Raw genomic sequence first — 18,118 nt, 5'->3', positions numbered from 1 at the left:
CATACTGAGGCCAATGATCATGGCTTAAACCAATTTTCTCAGCTGAGAACAGTTAGTCCCAAATAGTCTTTGCACAAAAGTGGGACTTTTTAAAAAATCATTTTTATCTCATAACTGACAGTGAACTTATTCACTGGATATGTCTCAAGGAAAATTTCAAATCAAATCTCAGTTAGTCCCAAATAGTCTTTGCACAAAAAAGGACTTTTTTTAAAAAATCCTTTTTATCTCATAACTGACAGTGAACTTATTCACCAGATATGTCCCAAGGAAAATTTCAAATCAAATCACAAAGCAGTTGGAAACAAACAAACAAAGGATTGTCATTATTTGTGAGTGATAGTTAATGAAGTTAAATACCGCAGGACAGAATTAGAGAAATGCAGGTATCATGGGAGGGAGGGGGTGAGAGAATGTTGGGAAAGTGGACTGTTAGCATTGAAGGAGATTCAAGAGGTAATGAGTTGTGAGTGGAAGTGGAAACAAGGATGATAATCAAGGTGTTGCTAAACCAGAAGCCATTGTAGTTCAGCTAACCCAGGGGGATGGGCAAATGGGATGCTGGTAGCTATGGCACAGGCAACTGGTGGCCCTGTTTATTGAAGATAGATGTAGTGAGGCTTGATAGTGTAAATTAGAATTTTCAATCCCAGAAGTAACAATGATGGATGAGAGTTAAAGTATTTGACGAGTAGAGCTAGACCAACACAGATGATGTTTCCGGGATGAAAATGCACAGTATTAAATATGGTGTGGCTTGGTGTATCCCCAGCTTCAAAGATGACAGCAGGTTTGAGAGGACTGGGCTGCGGTGGGGATTGGAGGAAATGGCTTTGATTTCCAATCAGTAGATGCCAATGTAATCTGACCATAGGTAACCACAACACCCCATTTTAAATCCATGCGGATTACTTCACTGACCTCCAGAAATGTTTTACATCGTTTTCCCTTATGAAACAATAAATCAGCCATGCCGGCGGGTAATTGACTGCACACTCAGTTTATGGTGGATATTTTCAATGAACTAAGATACAAGGTCACTGTTAATTCATTTCTGTAAATTTCCTTTCAAAGAAAGGAGAGATTTAAAAAAATAAGTACAATAACTTGCTAGCTTGCTGCAAATGAGTTCTGCTCTATAATTTCCAAAGGTGAGACTTGGAGATTTTTGAGGCATTGATTTGTGTGTACTGTCACCAATACAGTTAATGACAAAAGACTGTTACAGAGAAAAAAGGTGGCAGCCTTTCAATTGTTTAGATGACCACGGCTGTCCAGTGCACCCTTAGCTTGTAAGGTAATACATCTTTGTCTTTGTGGGTTTTCCCTTTTAATGAGAAATTGGAAAAAGTGAAGTCTCGTAATTATGCAGTGATATCTATCACTGCATTCATTAAATCCCATAACATAACACAAACTGCTGAATGTGTTCTATAATAGACTGCAGTAATATATAATGTCTGGTCCTGGATTATTCCCTCACTGGAATTCTCCCTTTCTTCCCCTGAATCTCCTCTTCCAAAAGCTAGGTAGAATGCAGTAATATTAAATAGAGCCAATCATGAATACGTAATAAAGGTGGACTGAGGAAAGCAAGTTCACAGACATTTAACATGAATAGGTCTACAAATGATCCTGATGCATTTTCTGGAATCAACCTGTGAGTGAGAAAAATATGTTTTGTTTCACCCTGCTTCAAAATCATTAGATTCCTTGTAGACGTTCGACATTTAAATGTCAAGGCAAAGTGATTCAGGAGCGAGGAGAATGGAGCATTCCTACTCAAAAGGGAGTGGCGAGTGGGGCATTCTGACTCACCTTCAGCATGAATTATATAAAAAAACTCAAACAGCTTTAAGAAGGATTCCCTTGTTGACTGTGAGCAATAGTACTGAGTAATTTAGATCTAACGGTTTCAAGGTTTGGGTTCTTGGTTTGGAGTGCCCTAACAGATTTCATCCAGAACAACAAATCCTACAGTATGCACTGTCCTTTTGATCAGTAAGAGGTTCTATGAGTGACAACTGTCTAAGTTTGGTAATTCTCAGATGAGGGCAGGTTTGGACTCAGTTATGATCTCACTGTCATTCAGTCCCCAGGCTAACTTGTAAACAACGGTCACTGGGGTGAGATCCTTCCTTTTGGTTGCAACAAAATTAGAGAGAGGGCAAAATTTCCAAAACAAAGAAGCACTCTGGGAGACTTGAAAATCATGAAGGAACAAGAAGATTTTTATTAGTATTGGCAAGATAATCGTTCAAAAGCCTAGATGGATAGGAATAAACAACTATTAACCATAACAACTGAATATGAAACCCAAAATGGGGAGATATTTAGCCAAATACTCCAATTTGGCTATGCTCAGAAAAATTCCCAGAATGGACCAGCATGTATTTCAGCATGCTACTGACTACGTTTATTTCCTAAGTATGCAACAGACAAGAATAAAAATTACAAGGTGCCACAAGGATCCATGAAAATTAACTAGCTGTTAAGCGGCATGACTAACTCTCTCTTATCCCATGAAGATCAAGAGGGGCACAAATTCAACTGGGCATCAGTGAAAGGCATGGCACAAGCAACAAGTGCATGAAAAGGAATTCCTAGAAGCATGGTTTTCCACAAACAATTCTAGAAACAGATATGTAGACTTCAATCCCATTTATAATCCAATGTGGGTAAAATTCCAGACAACGCACAGAGTTCGCCACGCAACCAATCAGCAATGAGACCCCCTCGCAATGTCACAATTGAGCTTCGATAATGATGGCCAATCAACTGATTGACAAGTATACAAAAGCCAAGCATTCAGAGGACACACCACAAATGCACAGCCCACTGATGATGTCTTCTCGTATGGTGATGAAACATTCGCAAATGGATTGCCAAGATCCACGAACAACTCAACCCAACCCAACCATCAACCACCTGAGCTATACATTTTCCATGTTATTTCCATAAAAATTACAATTCTGCATGTAATCTCATTTGTAAATATGCAATAATTACAACTAAAAATGTTAAGAAAGTCTGTCTTTCCAGAAAAGCTGAATGTGTTATGATATTCACATGATGTTAGGTGGCAGATCTAAGAGAAGTCACGTACATGGACATTTGAAAAAGCCTCAAGTTGCATAGGGCAACCCGCTGCTGTGATACTTTTTCACAGTGTTCTTTGTTATGAACATTCAGTAAAATGGCTGCAAATGCAAGATCTGTGCCTTATTCTGGACTTCTTAAGAACCATCTGGACAACATCATCACCAGATTCAACAACGGTGACACGAATATTAAGTTTAAAAGTCTCTCAGTATTATTGATATTGTCTCTCAATATTGTAAAACTCTGCTTCAAGTCACCTTAAACTTTTGGTTTAAGATGGCACTGGTGAAGTACAGTGACGACTTGCTTGGCACCAAAGAAAACTATTAACTACTTTATTAATCACACTTTTTGTCAGAAATGATCATTGCAATCAATAGCCTGTAACTTCCCTTTCGGAGTTAAGCTTTTGAACCATCTGTATGACCTGGCATATTTGTAGTGTGAGCTGTAGTCTTCAGGGTGCAGGATGATTGCAGTGTGGCGGGTATGGGCCAAATTAAATCAGAAGGGCCTGGGCCGGAGAGAGGAAAATGAGCCAATGTATGACCATTGCTGGAGCAGACTTGGGGGTGATTCAAAGTGGCAGAACTGAGGAGGGACAGAGTCGAGGCAGTGGGGCCCCAGTCTGAGAGTGAAGAATGACCCGCTGTTTGGCTGATTTAAGCACTGGGCCAGATTGAAAAGGCCAAGGTGTCGGTGCTGGCAAAAAACTGTGGCCTGTAACTAATAGGTAGAGCAGTAGATGTAGTGTATATGGATTTTAGCAAGGCTTTAGATAAGGTACCACATGCAAGGCTTATTGAGAAAGTAAGGAGGCATGGGATCCTAGGGATTGCTGTGTGGATCCAGAATTGCCTTGCCCACAGAAGGGAAAGAGTGGTTGTAGATGGGTCATATTCTGCATGGAGGTCGGTGACCAGTGATGTGCCTCAGGAATCTGTTCTGGGAACCCTTCTCTTCATTATTTTTATAAATTACCTGGATGAGGAAGTGGAAGGATGGGTTAGTAAATTTGCTGATGACACAAAGGTTGGGGGTATTGTGGATAGTGTGGGGGAGGGCTGTCAGAGGTTACAGTGGGACTGCGATAGGATATAAAACTGGGCTGAGAAGTGGTAGATGGAGTTCAGTCCAGGTAAGTGAGAGGTGGTTTCTTTTGGTAGGTCAAATATGATGGCAGAATATAGTATTAATGGTAAGACTCTTGGAAGTGTGGAGGACCAGAGGGATCTTGGGGTCCGAGTCCATAGGAGACTCAAAGCCGCTGCGCAGGTTGACTCTGTGGTTAAGAAGGCATACAGTGCATTGCCCTTCATCAACCGTGGGATTGAGTTTCAGAGCCGAGAGGTAATGTTGCAGCTATATAGGACCCTGGTCAGACCCCACTTGCAGTACTGTGCTCAGTTCTGGTCACCTCACTACAGGAAGGATGTGGAAAATATAGAAAGGGTGCAGAGGAGATTTACAAGGATGTTGCCGGGATTGGGGAGCATGCCTTATGAGAATACGTTGAGTAAACTTAGCCTTTTCTCCTTGGAGCGACAGAGGAAGAGAGGTGACCTGATAGAGGCATATAAGATGATGAGAGGCATTGATCGTGTGGATAGTCAGAGGCTTTTTCCCAGGGCTGAAATGTCTAACATGAGCGGGCACCGTTTTAAGGTGCTTGGAAGTAGGTACAGAGGGAATGTCAGGGGTAAGTTATTTATGCAGAGAGTGGTGAGTGTGTGGAATGGGCTGCTGGTGACTGTGGTGGAGGCGGATGCAATAAGGTCTTTTAAGAGACTCCTGGATAGGTACATGGAGCTTAGAAAAATAGAGGGCTATGGGTAACCCTATATTGAATTTGAATTGAATTGAATTAAATTGACTTTATTTCTTACATCCTTCACATACATGAGGAGTAAAAATCTTTACGTTACGTCTCCGTCTAAATGTGCAATGTGAAATCTTAGTAATTTTTAATAATTTATAATAAATAGATCAGGCAATGAAACATAGAAATACACTCAAATCAGCGTGAATTAATCAGTCTGATGGCCTGGTGGAAGAAGCTGTCCTGGAGCCTGTTGGTCCTGGCTTTTATGCTGCGATACTGTTTCCCAAATGGTAGCAACTGGAATAGATTGTGGTTGGGGTGACTCAGGTCCCCAATGATCCTTTGGGCCCTTTTTTTCACACCTGTCTTTGTAAATGTCCTGAATCATGGGAAGTTCACAACTACAGATGTGCTGGGCTGTCTGCGATTAAGGGAGGTACAGTTCCCATACCAGATGTGATGCAGCCAGTCAGGATGCTCTCAATTGTACCGCTGTAGAAAGTTCTTAGGATTTGGAGGCCCATACCAAACTTCCTCAACTATCTGAGGGGAAAGAGGCGCTGTTGTGCCTTTTTCACTATACAGCTGGTATGTACAGACCACGTGAGGTCCTCGGTGACGTGAATGCCGAGGAACTTAAAGCTGTTTACCCTCTCAACCCCAGATCCATTGATGTCAATAGGGGTTAGCCCATTTCCTTTCCTCCTGTAATCCACAACCAGCTCCTTTGTTTTTGCAACGTTGAGGGAGAGGTTGTTTTCTTGACACCACTGTGTCAGAGAGATGACTTCTTCCCTGTAGGCCACCTCGTTATTGTTTGAGATTAGGCCAATCAATGTAGTGTCGTCGGCAAATTGAATTAGCAGATTAGAGCTGTGGGTGACAACACAGTCATGGGTATACAGGGAGTAAAGTAGGGGACATAGTACACAGCCCTGAGGGGCTCCTGTATTGAGAGTCAGAGGGGTGGAGGTGAGGAAGCCCACTCTTACCACCTACTGGCGATCTGACAGGAGGTCCAGGATCACAAGGCTACACAGGGGGATGGGAACAAGTGCGGAGAGACAGAGGGGTGTAAAATGAGGGTAGAAGCAAAAAGTAGTAAGGCGAAAAGTCAAAGTGGCAGGCTGGCAAATCCAGGGCAAAAATCAAAAAGGGCCACTTTTCAACATAATTGTATAAGGGCCAAGAGTGTTGTCAAAGCAAGCCTGAAGGCTTTGTGTGTCAATGCAAGGAGCATTCGTAACAAGGTGGATGAATTCAAAGTGCAGATTGTTATTAATGAATATGATATAGTTGGGATCACAGAGACATGGCTCCAGGGTGACCAAGGATGGGAGCTCAACTTTCAGGGATATTCAATATTCAGGAGGGATAGACATGAAAAAAAAGGTGAGGTAGCATTGCTGGTTAGAGAGGAGATTAACGCAATAGAAAGGAAGGACATTAGCTGGGAGGATGTGGAATCGATATGGGTAGAGCTGCATAACACTAAGGGGTAGAAAACGCCAATGGGAGTTGTGTACAGGCCACCTAACAGTAGTAGTGAGGCGGGGATGGCATTAAACAGGAAATTAGAAATGCGTGCAATAAAGGAACAGCAGTTATAATGGGTGACTTCAATCTACATATAGATTGGATAAACCAAATTGGTAAGGGTGCTGAGAAAGAGGATTTCTTGGAATGTATACGGGATGGTTTTCTGAACCAACATGTCGAGGAGTCAATTCTAGACTGGATATTGAGCAATGAGGAAGGGTTAATTAGCAATCTTATCGTGGGAGGCCCCTTGGGTAAGAGTGACCATAATATGGTGGAATTCTTCATTAAAATGGAGAGTGACATAGTTAATTCAGAAACAAAGGTTCTGAACTTAAAGAAGGGTAACTTTGAAATATGAGACGTGAATTAGCTAAGATAGACTGACAAATGATACTTAAAGGGTTGACGGGGGTATGCAATGGCAAGCATTTAAAGATTGCATGGATGAACTACAACAATTGTTCATCCCAGTTTGGCAAAAGAATAAATCAGGGAAGGTAGTGCACCCGTGGCTGACAAGGGAAATTAGGGATAGTATCAATTCCAAAGAAGAAACATACAAATTAGCCAGAAAAAGTGGCACACCTGAGGACTGGGAGAAATTCAGAGTCCAGCAGAGGAGGACAAAGGGCTTAATTAGGAAAGGGAAAAGAGATTATGAGAGAAAACTGGCAGGGAACATAAAAACTGACTGTAAAAGCTGTTAAAGATATGTGAAAAGAAAAAGATTGGTTAAGACAAATGTAGGTCCCTTACAGACAGAAACAGGTGAATTGATTATGGAGAACAAGGACATGGCAGACCAATTGAATAACTACTTTGGTTCTGTCTTCACTAGGGAGGACATAAATAATCTTCCGGAAATAGTAGGGGACAGGGGGTCTAGTGAGATGGAGGAACTGAGGGAAATACATGTTAGCAGGGAAGTGGTGTTAGGTAAATTGACGGGATTAAAGGCAGATAAATTCCCAGGACCAGATGGTCTGCATCCCAGAGAGCTTAAGGAAGTAGCCCAAGAAATAGTGGATGCATTAGTGATAATTTTTCAAAACTCTTAAGATTCTGGACTAGTTCCTGAGGATTGGAGGGTGGCTAATGTAACCCCGCTATTTAAAAAAAGGAGGGAGAGAGAAATCGGGGAGTTATAGACCGGTTAGCCTAACATTGGTGGTGGGGAAAATGCTAGAGTCAGTTATCAAAGATTGTGATAACAGCACATTTGGAAAGCGGTGAAATCATCGGACAAAGTCAGGATGGATTTGTGGAAGGAAAATCATGTCTGACGAATCACATAGAATTTTTTGAGGATGTAACTAGTAGAGTGGATACGGGAGAACCAGTGGATGTGGTATATTTGGATTTTCAAAAGGCTTTTGACAAGGTTCCACACAGGAGATTAATGTGCAAATTTAAAGCACATTGTATTGGGAGTATGGTATTGATGTGGATAGAGAATTGGTTGGCAGACAGGAAGCAAAGAGTGGGAATAAACGGGACCTTTTCAGAATGGCAGGCAGTGACTAGTGGGGTACTGCAAGGCTCAGTGCTGGGACCCCAGTTGTTTACAATATATATTAATGACTTAGATGAGGGAATTAAATGCAGCATCTCCAAGTTTGCGGATGACACGAAGCTGGGTGGCAGTGTTAGCTGTGAGGAGGATGCTAAGAGGATGCAGGGTGACTTGGATAGGTTAGGTGAGTGGGCAAATTCATGGCAGATGCAATTTAATGTGGATAAATGTGAGGTTATCCACTTTGGTGGCAAAAACAGGAAAACAGATTATTATCTGAATGGTGGCCGATTAGGAAAAGGGGAGGTGCAACGAGACCTGGGTGTCATTATACACCAGTCATTGAAAGTGGGCATGCAGGTACAGCAGGCGGTGAAAAAGGTGAATGGTATGCTGGCATTCATAGCAAGAGGATTCGAGTACAGGAGCAGGGTGGTACTACTGCAGTTGTACAAGGCCTTGGTGAGACCACACCTGGAGTATTGTGTGCAGTTTTGGTCCCCTAATCTGAGGAAAGACATTCTTGCCATAGAGGGAGTACAAAGAAGGTTCACCGGATTGATTCCTGGGATGGCACGACTTTCATATGATGAAAGACTGGATCAACTAGGCTTATACTCGCTGGAATTTAGAAGGTTGAGGGGGGATCTTATTGAAACGTATAAAATCCAAAAGGGATCGGACAGGCTAGATGCAGGAAGATTGTCCCCGATGTTGGGGAAGTCCAGAACGAGGGGTCACAGTTTGAGGATAAAGGGGAAGCCTTTTAGGACCGAGATTAGGAAAAACTTCTTCACAAAGAGAGTGGTGAATCTGTGGAATTCTCTGCCACAGGAAACAGTTGAGGCCAGTTCATTGGCTATATTTAAGAGGGAGTTAGATATGGCTCTTGTGGCTAAAGGGATCGGGGGTATGGAGAGAAGGCAGGTACAGGGTTCTGAGTTGGATGATCAGCCATGATCATACTGAATGGCAGTGCAGGCTCGAAGGGCCGAATGGCCTACTCCTGCACCTATTTTCTATGTTTCTATGTCTCTGAGCTTCTTGTTGAGACTGGATGGAACCAAGGTTTTGAATGCTGAACTGTAGTCCAAGAACAGCGTTCTCATGTTTCTAAAGTACGTGCATGTTCGACAGAGCATTGTGGGCCAAAGGGCCTGTATTGTGCTGTAGGTTTTCTATGTTTCTATGTTTTTTAACGGGCTCCTAGATTGGCTGCAGTTATGACTGGCTTCGTGGCCATGAACTCACTTTTGTGAACTTTAGTTCTGAATGTTATTTGCTAACTTTTATTTGCACGATTTGTTTCTTTTTCTGCACATTGGGTGTTTGGCTGTCTCTGTTTTAATGGGTTCTATTGGATTTCTTTGTTTTGTGGCTGCCTGTAAGGAGACAAATCTCAAGGTTGTATATAATATTCACATTTTGATAATAAATATACTTTGAGCTTCGAACTTTAGACTTGTATCAAAGAATTACAGTATTGGGGTTAAGGAGTATGGTGGGGAGTGGGGAGACCATGGCTCCTGTACTTTACAGAAGAGAGGCTTAATCACTGTTGAGTTTGACCTCTTGTGACAGTGGGTTAACTTATCTGAAAATTTCCAACCAGGCAAGGTGTGTACTGGCAGATGAGGGCTCAAATCAGTCCAGAGGGTAAAGGCAGAACTGCCTGGCAAAGTTGAGAAGACATAGGTGACCTAATGCAGATATATACAGTAAGATTCTAACGTGATTGGACATTTTCACAAATGGGAGAGTTATGTACTGTACAGGATAACATAGGTACAAGTTAAGGGCTGTCTTTTAAAACCAAAATGCATAGAAATTTCATCTTGCAGTGGACAATGAGTCTCTCAAAGTCTCTGACCCAGAGAATTGTAGAGGCTGGATCACTGGAAGTAAATAAAGTGGAGGTAAGTATATTTTTGAAAGATCAGCTGATTGTGAACCACAGGGACATGGCCTACAAGAAAAGTTATATCCTGGTGCAGATCAGCTTTGACCATGTTGCACGTCGAGGCAGGCTTAAGATGGTGGGTGGCCTACTCCTGCTCATATTTTCTTGTCTTCTTAAGTGACAATGACATGGAAAAGCTTTCAGGTCAAGCCAAATCCTTCTTATATAATTCATTTATGGCAACTGGATCTGCTTTGGGCCTGGTCCCCTCAGTGCCAAACATAAAAGAAATGGAATATGATTGAGTGAGCTGCATACAGGAAAAAAGAAAAGCAATTTAGTCATGGGTTGCAAATGCAATTCAGAAAAAGCCCAACATATCGGGAGAGTAAGCATCAGCAATCTGCTCCAGTTTTCTATAATTCTTTCCACTGTCAAACATTCACTTCAGTGTGAAATGGAACATTCAGGATGTAGACCAAGCGGTAAAACACAAAGGCAGATGGAAAGTGGCTTGACTTTTTATTTCAGGTAGAAGTATAACCTAAGATCTGTCGGAATCAATCATAAACTCAATACTGCCTACTTCACTTTTGCAAAACACATCAGGTTCTTTCAGTAAATTCCCCTTTCAGATAATTTTATTATAGTTAGATATTGTTCAATAACATCTGATTATATTAAATGTCATCCTAAATCTTTTCATGGAGGAAAAAATAATGGTTCAATACATAAAGAAGGAGTGTACCTTGAAATAAGAGAGATGATTTGGCTGAAGTGTTCAGATTAGATGCACTTGGATATTCTGCCAAGCAACTTCTGCCATTTCAAAATGCCAACAAGTACTGGAAGTTTAATATGTTAAGAAAATATTGAATTAAATCTTTCACCCCATAAACTGGCTTTTTCATGGCGGTAATGTTACTTAATAATGGGTTTGTTTTGCTGTTGTTGCTTGCTGTATGTTGGCTGCATGTTCTTCTGCTGAAAGTTGTGGGCATGCTATGTTGGCACAGAATGTGGGCTGCCCATGGCACATCCTGAGATTGTGTAGGTTTTTGATGCAAACGATGCATTTCATGTATGTTTCAATGTACATGTGATCAATAAATAAATCTAATCTGGGATTGGTAAGGTTTTCAATTATCATTAGCAGTAAAGGAGTTATTCCCAAATCTTGTCTATATGAAAGGAAAGTGACTTATTTCCAGTCTTTAAACTCCTGTTTCAAAACATGAACACTCACATCACACTCCTCATCCTGCTACCTCAACAAAATCTGTCAGTCTCCACTGTAATCATGATCTCCCCCTTCCTTCTCAGTCCTGAAGAAGGGTCTTAGCCTGGAACGTTGACTGTTTATTCATTTCCATAGATGCTGCAGGACCTGCCGAGTTCCTTCAGCATTTTGTGTGTGTTGCTTTTATGACCCCACCCTGCATCTCCTCTGATACCCTGACATTTTCAAACACTAAACAACTCTTTTGGGCTGTGATGAGTCATGGTTACGTTCAGGTATTCAGAGAGGCAATTGAACACATTCACATTATACACATTTGAAGATATACACATTTGTTCTTACTATAGTTAATTATTATTGGGTGGTAGCATGTCCCCAATGACTCCTGTCCATTTCTACATGAAGAACAAATTGTCTCCCTGGTAGCAAAAAAAACAATGGGTTAAATACGAAAAATGTGAAATATAGAAATACAAAACAGACAGCATTTAACTTGAATGTTTTGAAAAAGAACAAAGAACTAAAAAAAGGAAAATAAGGATAGTTGAAGCACAAAAACCTCTGATGGAATTTGAATAAAATACCTATTTGTTTCAACAAGATTCTTTGCAATTCTGTGTAATTATCGACTCACTTGAGCTCAAAAACTACAATGGAATTTATGCTTGCTCTTACTGAACCACCAATAATTTTAATTCAAGAATGCTCCAAAAACAAAATCTTTATAGCTTTATAACGGAAGTAAAACCTTTCAATATTACGCATGCGAGCACATAATGAATCTTAAATAGCCAGTTTTTGGATCTTACCACAGTTTTGAGAGCCTCCTGATTCCTATTCTACAGTGGTAAATCAGGTACAAGAATGACCCAAGGACTTTCTGGACTGGGTTATTGTTGATTTGCAGCATCTCTGAGGATGCTTTACCGATCATGCTGAGTGAACCAAGTTACTCGTCAGATTCAGACTCAGATTCATTTATTCATCAGAACATCAAAACTTGCCCTAGAGAAAATGCGTCTTTTGCGTTAACAACTAACACAATGTAAGGATGTGCTGGGGTCAGCCCTGCTGCGTGTAAAGCAGGAAAATGATTCACTCAGGGAACACAAAATGGCAAAATATCCTGGCTGGAGCTTATACACTGTAAACTGTGGCTAAACAATGTAAAGCTGTTGATTGGGTGGTTGGCAAAACTAAGATTCAAACTGAACTTGACTCCTACATTAAAATGTAATAGATCAGGTTAGATCCAGAGAGCAAACAAAAAGGGAAAATTTAGCTGGCTTTGTTTTGGCAAAAGGAATAAAATGAATAGGTCACTGTCAAAAAAGCACCTACACACATAAAACAAAAAAAAACCTGCAGTCAGTAACATACGTTTGCAATTTGATTAATTTCTGTCATCTGTATCAGAATTGAAATGAATTTTCTCATCTTTTAAGGCAGTTCAGAAATTCTACCCTTGAATTAGATTTTAATGGTGCAACTGGGATCTGATCATAGGCATGTCTGAATTATTATAAAACAGGGCAACACTTATATCCATCATGAACCAATTTTCAATGCTCTAAATTCACTCGAAAGCTTGATGGTGGTTTGAACATTATGTATGTTGCTCAAATCATTGCTTTTGCTTTTCACTTCTTTCAGACTTGGGATTTTCATAACTACCTTGATATGGTGACATGGGTGACTAATTGTGTGACCTCCAATAGACATTTTCCTCTGTGAAATAAAAATCTCTTAACTTGTTTTTGCAAAGAAGGTTTAAAGACTGAGATGTGAAGTAAGATATACATGAAAGGCCCAAAATAAGTGCCAATCCATTATAAATATTTTAATTTTTTTGCATTATTGCATTCCCATGACAGTTATAGTTGATGCATAAACACCTGGTTGAAGTTTGATGAGGTCAATTCTAATTCACCCTGATGTATGAAATTATGGCAATCAGAACCTAGGTTGCAAACAAAGTGCAAAGGAGAGGCTTCTATTTGCAAACTGTATCTTGTTTTCAGTTACAAACGGCAGTAGATCAGAGACAAGGGGAAAACCTTCCACACGTACATGAAATCAGTCGAATGATTCATTGCACTAGAGAGAGTAATACAGTCATAAATCAACATGAATTGCTAGTTTTCATGCACTTTCTCTACGTGCCTGTCACAAAAAGCTTCGTCCATGCCATTATCACTTCCAATCATTATTAGTCCAATTCTCTCTTGGCTAGCTTTTCATCCTTCACCCTTCATAAATTTTCCTCATTGCAAACTGTGTTCCTCTCTCCCATCACAACAAATCTGCCATATCCAAAACCCTTGCCCTTACTAACTTAAGGTGGATCACTTACAAACTTAACCCATTCATTTTTTTTTTCACGACAAGGTTCCACCTTGTCTCCCTATTGTCTTTCAGCCTGTCATCTGTTCTTTAAACTCTCATTTTAGTGCATCACTATCATATTATAGAACTGAGTCTGCTGTACATCATCTCAGACTCATGTTCTGAAATCCCTTCTCCTTTTCACTCTTTCCGCTGCCTCTCTATCTCCCTCCCTCAATGTAAGGATCTTCTTGAAGCACATCCCATGGGCTCCACCTTCCAACATGTCTTCCCTTGCCCTGGAGAAAAAGGGCTGATTACAAAACTGAGAAGTGCCCTGAGACATCTTTGCATATTAAAAGTGTTCCATCAACAAAAGGTGTTACTCTGTTTTCAAGATGCCTGATGCTGGAAAATAACCTTAACCTCATAGTTCTTCTAACAAGCATCGGCTCTTCTTCAAGCAAACAGTGTGTAATATTTGAGTTTAAAATCTGCTCAGCGAAAGCTGATACAACTTGTAAGACCAAAATGATTTATCTGCAGAAGACAATTTTAACCCATCTAGTTTGCTGTTTAATAGGTCAAGCATAATATTGCACATCGTGGATTATAACCCACGTGCTTAATTTCCTGAAAATTTGGTACAATTAATTCATTTCAATGATAATAACAGGTCCCCTAGAATTATCATTTATCTTCACAAATGGAAATTTTTCATTTAATGGTGCTAAATATTGATTTAAAGATTTGGTAGTTATCAGTGATACCTTCCACAAATAAATTAATATTAATAATTCTAGCACAGGCAAATAGAGAAAAAAGAGGTGATAATAAAATAAACAGGCACAGAACTAAATCCATATAAATCAGCAAATCTTGCTTTGCATAAGTTGCTCTATCTGACCCCATAGTTGTTCAGACTGAAACCCAACTGTGATCTGCATTTTACCACTTTATTGATACAACCTTGCACAGTCACTCCATATTAATATGGCCTAGCATTGATATCCCACTGTGACTGTTATTACTTAATTAAATACTAAAAAGAACTCAGTACAGGTTATGCATTTTAATGAATCCTTAAGAAGCTTTTCAATGACTATACAGCAAGAAGCTAACAGTTATTCTAATAAGGAAAGGTTCCCAAGTTTTTTTTTAATAGGAAAGAAAATCATTGTAATGATAGAATTTGGTGCAATGCTCCAAAGATAACATTTATCAGCAGAATAATACAAAATCTTATTTCATTAAAATGGTTACTAATGTTCTTAACAGTTCTATATTTCCCAAAACTACCCTCTTGTACAGTCTAACATTGAAAAGTGCCTTCATCTGAATCTTCCTTGAGCTGTTTGTTTTCTGCTTTTAGCCTCTGTGAGGTTCATTTTCATCTTTCTTTTTTTCCCTTCCCTTCCACTTGCTTCCACTGGCTGTTCATCACTTGTATGTGTCCCCTACCAGTAAGGTAGCTCTGACTGCATGGACCACAGACTTCCTCACAGCTATTATTAATGTTGTTCCATGCAGGAGTTGTGCCTGCAGGAGGTACAACTGAAGTGGTACAAAATAGAAGTGTCAATTTTCTTCCCTTCCCTCACCACCAGTGAATTCCCAAAAATTGATGAAGTTCACCCAACCATGGCAAGCATCTTAAATGATAGGCTGTCCTTGCACTCAACTACCAACTTTCTATTGCAAGTTAGTGTTAAATTATTTCCACCTTTTTTGAACAGGAATCCTGGGCAAGATCACTCTTGGCCCAGCAGACCACCCAGACTCAGAGTTGATGCTCCCTGCCTACCAACATTTACTTTAAGGAACCAACAGCGTGATCCTCCCTTCCCAACAGGCATCCCAGGTACCAGAGTGGACTCTCACTGATAGTCTCAATCAGTGTATTCTGAGAGCCTACCAGCAAGAGGTATTGTCAGTTTTGTCTGCTTGCTAGCTGAGTGTCAAAAGGCTATAAAAAGACTTTTTAACAGTTTTTAAATCACTTTAGTTTAAAAGTTTTAATTAATTACTTTTAATTATTGAAATCAATTTTAAACTATGAAGATTGATTTTTACTATCAAAAATAATAACTTAATTGAGTGAATTAAAATGATTAATAACATTAAAATAAAGCAAAATAAGTAAAGTACTTATACTTAATGTTTTCCACGGGGTCAGCAGTCTCATGGAGTCTCTACATACTCATGCTCCCTGATGCAATACTAAGTTCACTTATAATGTACAGTCACCCCTCTGCTGCTAGGCTCAATATTGAGTAATGTTCTGAGGCATGTGACCTTCCATATGTCTTAGCTGTCCCCTGAGGTTTGGATAATCCATAGATTTTTTTTTCTCTTCAGAATCACTTACCTGTCAGCATGATTTGGCACAACTGGTTTTTAACACTAACATATATCATCAAATGTCAGATGGAAGTGGAAGTATTTTAAGTCTATCATTTAATTGATGTAATAAATGAATCTGGATGTTAGCTAATATTCAGCACCTTTAAACACAATGTGACTGCCTTGTGCAAGTCAATTTCCCAGCTAGAACTCCAGTCCACCATCTACTATATATAAGAAATGACATCAGACGTTGATAGTCTACTAAAAAAAAATCATCCACTATAACTTAATTAAGCTATTTCCCAATACTTTTTACATCAAGTGTGGAATTTTAGGTTTTACAAGACAAGGAGCACTTGCAATAAACTTTACTGTGATCTCCAGGTTATTTTTTTATATAAAGATTATTGTAGCAAATCACATAGATCAAGCCATTAAAACTAGTTGAGCTTATTCTGCAAGAAAAAAATATGCAGAAAATTTATTCAGCGGATATAAAATGAGCAAAAGAAAAGTCCTGTCTTCTGAAATAGTACCTTGCATAAGTTTTAATGTGGGTCCTTAATGCTAATGAAGCTAAATATATGCTTCATGCAAGATCCCGCAAAATTTAAATGTCATTAATAATCTAGAATGTAATGAAAGTAGTCATTTTAAACAACAACCACAAAGCTAATCTTAGGGGTGAAAATTTGCTACTCTTACCTATGAATGTTCTGAAATGTTCTCTGAGAATCTTGTCAAGGTCAACTAGGGATGGGTAATTAATTGTGACCTCAATGGTAATTCTCAGATCCCCATAAATGTGTAAAGAACAAGCTTGTGTATCCGCATAACTGGAAGATTTAACTATATGCAGTGTTAATCTGATTATGTTTTGTACTTCTCTTTGATGCTTAAACATATGCAATTGAAAAAGAGTAATACATAATGATTTGTAGAAAGTTATTGCATCATCATTTACTTCCAGCTGATTATGATCCTAAACCTCACAACTAAATGCTAACTAAATCAAATTAGTTTTAAGTCAATGTGACCATCCTCATACAACCATATGTGGCCACTCTTAGTAAGTGGTGTCTCTTTCTTTGAGGCAGAAATCTTTATATTAGTTGAAGAAAATGATTCAACCGTTTTCTCCTGAGAAGTGTCTTCAAATATTCAGATTAAATTGAGGTGATGCAAACTGACACATGTTCAGTTTGCTTATTTATCACCTCCTTTATGCACACAGGAAGCAAGCTGCAATAAATTTATAGCATTAGTTGTCTTAACTACACTTCCAAGTAATAAATATAACACCCGAGATTTCTTATATTTGAATGGAATTGAAACTAGAATGGACTTGCATATGGACCTGTGAGCCTTCCGCAATGGAAAGTGAAATTAGAATAGATGTAAAAAATACAGATGATCAAAATCTGAAATATATAAAAATTATACTGTGAACGGGCAGCAAACCAGACAGCATCTATTGAAAAGTAAACTAAATTTTTTGTCTGAGACTGAGGAAGGGTCTTAAATCTGTAATATTAACTCTATTTCTCTTTTCGCAGATGCTTCCTGACTTAAGAATTATTTCTAACAGATTCCTTTTTAATTTTTTTTTTTGCTATTAAACCAGGATGAAGTTGTGGCGCAGCTGTGAGTTCTTCAGTCAGTGGAAATGGAATAAAGCAGGTATAGTTGTGGATGCTTTTTGAGAGCCAGGTGAGAATGATTCTTGATTTGGCCATCACCCAACCAAAGAAAGATTAAGAAATCCAAATTTTATAGAAATCAAACCCTCTGAAGTAGTTATAAAACAACAGAACTCTACACAATGGCAAAGCTTGATTATGGTCCATCTGGCTGACTCTGGAGTGGCTTTGTTACAAACAATACCCAATATCACATTTGCTGACTGTTGTGCTCAAAAGAATCTGTGGAAAGGAGGTAATGATTTACAAAAGGAAGGAGAGTTCAGAAGCTGTATATTCCAAGGATGCTTTTTGTTACAGCATATTTTTGAACTGTAAAATGGTCTCCTTTCTATCCATTTTTTCCAAATGATTGTATTGACAAAGCATCAATTATGCAAGTGATAGGAAATACTCTGTTAAAATGCGCCTTCAAATCTTTGCGATTAACTCAATCATCGCTGTCCATAAAAAGTTAACTTTGAAAATGAAGTTAAACCCAATAAGATAGAGGCAAATAAACACTTAGCTGCTAGAATTCAGGTGAAAAACAATGAGTTTCAATAGGTACATTTAATGTCAGAGAAATGTATACAATATACAAGCCTGAAATTATTTTTCTTCGCAAACATTCATGAAAAACAGAGGA

General features: G+C 39.2%; 1 protein-coding gene across 1 annotated transcript in view; it reads right to left on the bottom strand.

Annotated features, from left to right (window-relative positions):
- opcml (opioid binding protein/cell adhesion molecule-like) overlaps positions 1–18,118 on the bottom strand; it is a 2,222,745-nt gene that overhangs the window by 1,197,763 nt on the left and 1,006,864 nt on the right. The gene's annotated exons all lie outside the window — the stretch shown is intronic.

This window comes from Mobula hypostoma, chromosome X2, assembly GCF_963921235.1.
Source record: "Mobula hypostoma chromosome X2, sMobHyp1.1, whole genome shotgun sequence".
Lineage (NCBI taxonomy): Eukaryota > Metazoa > Chordata > Chondrichthyes > Myliobatiformes > Myliobatidae > Mobula > Mobula hypostoma.
The sequence above is the reverse complement of the archived record's forward strand: the minus strand, read 5'-3'. Positions and strand labels throughout refer to the sequence as shown.